The sequence below is a fragment of the Podarcis raffonei genome, chromosome 3 (genome assembly GCF_027172205.1).
Source record: "Podarcis raffonei isolate rPodRaf1 chromosome 3, rPodRaf1.pri, whole genome shotgun sequence".
Lineage (NCBI taxonomy): Eukaryota > Metazoa > Chordata > Lepidosauria > Squamata > Lacertidae > Podarcis > Podarcis raffonei.
Genome location: NC_070604.1, coordinates 48,302,372 through 48,307,870, shown reverse-complemented (window position 1 = coordinate 48,307,870; position 5,499 = coordinate 48,302,372). Strand labels below are relative to the sequence as shown.

General features: G+C 42.5%; 1 long non-coding RNA gene across 1 annotated transcript; it reads right to left on the bottom strand.

Moving 5' to 3' along the window:
* Positions 1 to 1,926: 1,926 nt before the first annotated feature.
* LOC128411625 (uncharacterized) lies at positions 1,927 to 5,084 on the bottom strand. Its single transcript, XR_008329853.1, has 3 exons — positions 4,901 to 5,084; positions 3,839 to 4,069; positions 1,927 to 2,796 (listed from the first exon to the last, which is right to left on the bottom strand). It is a non-coding gene; the product is annotated as an uncharacterized LOC128411625 (long non-coding RNA).
* Between the last annotated feature and the right edge of the window lie 415 nt (positions 5,085 to 5,499).

The window sequence follows — 5,499 nt, the reverse complement described above, 5'->3', positions numbered from 1 at the left end:
CTGCACCAGAATCCCTGTATTTGCTCCTTCCACTTCATGCCTATTCTGGTTCTGGGAGACCGGGGGGGGGGGGAGAGAGAGCTTGTCACGGCAAGAGCCAAAGACACCTGTGTCTCTATACCAGCTGTGTCTCTTCTCCGCCTCTTGGTCTCCCTCCTCTTCTGCTTCCGCCTCTGCTTCTCCTTGTGGACTTCTCTCTGCCACGGACTCTCCCTGCTCACTAAAGCCTATTACGTCTTCAGCTTCTGACACCTCTTCCTCTCAGGCTCCTCCCTCTACTCCATCTGACCACTCATTGTCATCCCATCAACAATCCCCTGACTCTGAGCCTTCTGCCCTTGGGGGTTCCATCTGGTTCCTCCCACCACTCCTGTGAGTCCAACCAGTCCACGACAGACATGAATGTTAGCTGCAGCAATGGAAAAACTTGACAATTTTTTACAGCTTTCATTGTGGCATAAGAACTTACGGACATAAGTTAATAAAAAACTAGCACATAAATTGCATGTCTGCAGAGGGATGGAGGATCCAGAAAGCTTTTATGTCACCTGGTGGGATTTTATTTCTTATGCTTAGTTCTTAGATGTGCAGCATTCTCTATTCACACCATCTTGGGGAAAATTGATGTCTTGATTTATACTTGTGTGTTACTATTTCTTCCTCATTATTTATTGTTTGCCTGCTTGCTTTGTATATGGTGTGATTTAATACTCTGCTACTACACCTTTGGGTTGTGAGTAATGGTCATTATGTTACAAAGAAGCGGAAGAAAAAGAAGAAATGCTTACTCATTGCCAAGGATGCTGAATTTCTTGCCCCCTGGTCCATCCTTATACACTGTTCCAGCTATTGCCATCCTGGTGTCTTCTAGAAGTTTTGGACTACAACTCCCATCAGCCCCAGCCAGAGCATGTAGTTGTAAGTGTCGAGTTACAATCCAAGGCATTTGAGGGGAACAAGGTTGGAGAAGGTGGTACTATTCTACATCACCTAACAGCTTAGTCCTAAGTATGTTTCATGCAAAGCGTGAGGCAAGCAAGATTAAGCAGCAGGAAAGGACAAAGTTGCTTTCCCTATACTACTTCTAAGAATTTTCAAGTGGTTTTGGAGCTTTTGCCTTGTAGCAAAGATGCAAGGAGCAGTAAAGGAAGGGGTATCTTGAGAAAAATCCAGCACTGTGATTGACAGGTGTGTCAATGGAACAATGCATGGCACTGCCTTGCATCCTACACACATCCATATAAAATGTTGCAAGCATCTTACCAAAGAATACCCCTACATCCTCTGTGAGTTGCATATAAATACTCAGCTAAAAAAAACAGGTGGCAGGGCAGCAGAACCATGTTTTTAAATGCTCCAACTTAAAAATAAACCCAACTCCCCACCCCCAAAATCCTGAAACTATTTGTCTGATATTTGGCAAACTCCAGTCCTTCAGAAGGGGCTGTGATGGTGCAGATTTCATCCAGTGCATTTGTGGGAAGCACAGATTAAGGTTTGTTTATGCAATGAAGTGACGTTAGAAAGCGAGAGAATTAAATGAAGCAGCATATGCCCATGAAACAACATAATGAAGCTGCTTCCCAGATGAATCCAAACCACAACTAGTACTACCACAACACTTCCTCTTCTCTCTCCCTGCCTCCATCCCTATGCAAAACTGCACTGTAAAATTTCACTAATATCATAAACCTTGACATACATTTTACCCCCAAAAAACGCTCACATTTGCTGTGTCGTTTCATTTGAGGTGAGGTTCAGTGGCTACACAAAGCAGCTCAGGCAAGGACAGGGGAGTTGCCCACAAACTCTCATATACAGATGGTGAAAGGAATGTGGGGATACACCACAAGGTTTCTAAAACTTTTCATTTCATTTGGCATTATTTATTATTTCAGTTCGTTCATGGAACCAGCTAGGCAAGATACAGGCTAAAAGGATTTGGGTCTCTCTTTTTTGCTGTTGTTTAAAACAGATCCTAAGGTTGATGTTAGCAGCTTTCAGATCTAAAGCCTTGCGAAGAGTCATGACATACAAAGAGGCGATCCAGTCTATAGGGTTCATATGGTATAGCACTATCCAACATTTAAAGATAAGGGGAAAGGAAAGGAAAAGGATAAGGGAATGAGGCAAATAAGCATGAAGGTATAAATAAACAACCTTCACCCATATATTCCACAAACCCTTTAGACTCCCACGTTGCAACATCAGCAGCTCTACATCCACAATTTTTTATTGTAATCTTGTGGCTCTTTATTTGTAACTTATATGAAAAGAATCACATTGATTGGGGCAGATTTAACTCAGTAAAAAACCTATTCTGCTGAGATTGTCTGTGCTAGGTGATTTTATCAAGTTCTCTTTTGGTTCCATTTTCTCTCTCATCCTCATCCCCAGGGGAGACAGCAGCCCAGCTTGCAGTGCAAATTGCCCTAAATTGAGTTCTTTCTCTGCCATATACAGGCCTTCTTTTGGCTCCTCAGCTTGAAAACTTTATGCATTCTTTCCCCCCTTCTTCTCCCTTAACAACTCCCCCCATTCCTTTTTCCAATTAAAATGGAGAAGTTTGCACCGATACCTGCTCCCAATTAAATGAATACTGCATTACCAGCCACATACTCTAGATCTTCTTTACCCTCCCTTCATTAGCTTTACTCCTCTGAGGCTTCCTGGCCGACTGCCAAGGACTTATGGCAAGAATTCAAAAATCTTGTACACTTTATCCCCTCAAAAATCATTCTCGAATTTAAGCAGCCTACTCCTCGGACCCAGCGTGAGAAACATTAGGAAGTGATTCTGCGAGGAAGAGACAAAAAAGGGAAGAAGAAAGAAAATGATTTATTAAAAAAGGTTAGAAAGCTCCCATAAAAGAAGCAAAGTTAAAAGAGGTTAAACTTCCGGGCTAATTGGTACTGCTTCCTTTTGAGAGAGCAAAAAATATATAACCTGCCTTGAAAAATAATAAATGGCAGTAAGGATTTCCTGCTTTAGTTAGGAGCCTATTCATGCCTACAGGAAATGCATCATCCTCTTAACACCTCAGGCATGTTGGCTAGAGCTCACTTAAATTACACAGCAGCATAGAAAAACCCAGCTAATCAGAGACTTAAGCAGCTGCTTTAAAAAAAACACACACACACACACACCCGAGATTCCCATCTAATTTTCCAACACTAGTGCACCACCGTATCAGCTATTCTCATCTGACACTTGGAATAGCTAATATCATGTCAAGCTGTCAGGAATGATAGCCATATTGTCAAGCCTGAAATAACAGAGAAAGCCGCTGTAGCCTTGGTGTTACCATTTCAAACTACAAGAAGAGAGGGGGGGGGACCTTCCCCTCTTAGATTAGGTAAGCTTGCCCTATTTATCAAGCAAAGATTTGTCAAACAGTTAGGCATAACTCGGCTTGCCTGTAGGCAGCCCTGTACAAAACTACAGTAACTGGATGTTAACAGTCTAGGAATTACAGAGGCCAGGGGCAACTGTCTCAAGGAAGCTTTGCAAATGCATTTAGGCCACGTTTTCTCCCAACACGGTACTTCTCACCATGCAGAAAGGTGCACGTGTGAAGGGAATGTCATGTTTGGTTTCAGTAAGTTCCCATAGATTTGCATGACATCAAAGAAAGTGGCTTTGCAGCTGCTTTTGGGTGGTGCTGTAAATAAAGGTGCATTTCCATAATTCCCTGTTATGGTTCTAACTTCACACCTCTTTGTATGATGGGGAGCACCATGCTAAGAAAAAAATGAGCCGAAAATGTGTGCACAAGGAATTCCTAATTCAAACTGTGCACAAGATCTGCTACTACTGAGACATCAGAGTCCAGGCAAACCTGGTTTGCTTTCCACTCTAGGCTTTGTGCTGATTTGATCTTCCATCATCCCTACAGGGACATCTTGAGCGACATCATTAAGACTTTTTGGCAGCATTCTGTTCAATCCCATGATGTCTCAAAAGCTACCACACACTTCAGAAAGGGCCTTCTGTAGCATCTGTTGCTTCGTGGTATACACTCAGCATGGTATCATCTTAAATAGCTCGCTCCTAAGCTGGCTTCTCCTCTCTGCAGTGTACAGCAAGGAAAGCATTATAAAAGGATTAAGATATTGACAGGGATCCCAAAATAAGATAACTGAAGGAAGTTCACAGATTATTATCATCACAGATGGAAAGTCTCCTGATCTCTTATCCCCATTACAGCCTCAACAAAAACCTTCCTGGAGGTCATGGGGGAGGGAGTCCCTGAACAATGTGGAACAGAACATTTATTGCAGCTGGGATAGGAGGGAATCACCCAAGATCACCTAGTTTAAATTGTTCTTGCATCTCCCTGTTCTTCCATCTCCCCACACCCTAACCCACATAATTCAGAGGGGCATGGTAATCCTTTGGAGCAGGTGGCTCCAAGAGGAAAGAGGGGTCAGGAAACTCCTTCCATGAACTTCCTTCACTTAACATGTTTTAAGCCATTGTCTCTCACTACGACTTTCAGAGCAGACCCAAAGATCCTGCAGTTACAAAAGTTCTGCCACTGCCTCTCCTGCTTGCTGTGCATCACGGGTTCCCTTTCAGATTTCGCTTATGGGGAATGTCAACCACACTTCAGTTAGGGAGGGGACAAGATCTCAGCAAAACGTAAATCCCCACTCTAAAACCACAAATTTAAACAAATCAAAACATTGTGCTTCAAGAGCATTTGTCGTGGTTACTTTTTGTTATAATACAATGCCCTGCTTTATAAATACAGGCATCAGTAACCACCCTTAAAATAAAAATAAAAGCAAAGGGAGATGTACTTTTAGCTTGCCTAATGCATAGGACCATGTTGCTAGAAACCAGAGTCACACCTAATGCCAAACTTTCACAGGAACAAGTCCTGTGCTTGCACACTTACTGCTTCCATTGCTCCTTGTGCATTCCACTGAGTTACTTCAATGGTTTGAACTAGCAAACCTCTTCCCTTCAAACCAGGATTGTAGCAGCCAGCATTCCTGCCTCAGAGGGCAAGGAGAAGCCATAAATTGCTGGTTCTGATATAATGGCAAGATATGGGTTCCTTCAATCCATGAAATAAGGAATGAAGCTGAAAATGCAAAGAGAAGAGTAGGGGAGTCGGAGGACCAAAACACTATGAGTAGGAGGAGAGATAAACAGAAACTCTTTGACAGTGACAAAAAAGTGTGTGAAGTTGGTAAGTTTAAGATCAGGAGGTCCATCTGCACAGCATTCAGTTTGACATGTCATTGAAACATCCAGAGGGAAATGTCAGCAAAAACATTAGAGATGTTGAATTGAGCACAAAGTGAAAGGTCAGATTTTGGGAAATACATTTGAGAGTCATCAGGGCATCTGTCATGGCTTCACATGGGGGAAAGATAGAACTCTTTGCTGAACAGGCACAACACTTTAGTTATATTTGCTATATGATATAAAGTATTTAAAGACATTTATAATCTATCCAGCTCATTCCCCCCAACACCTTTTGAGGAGGTG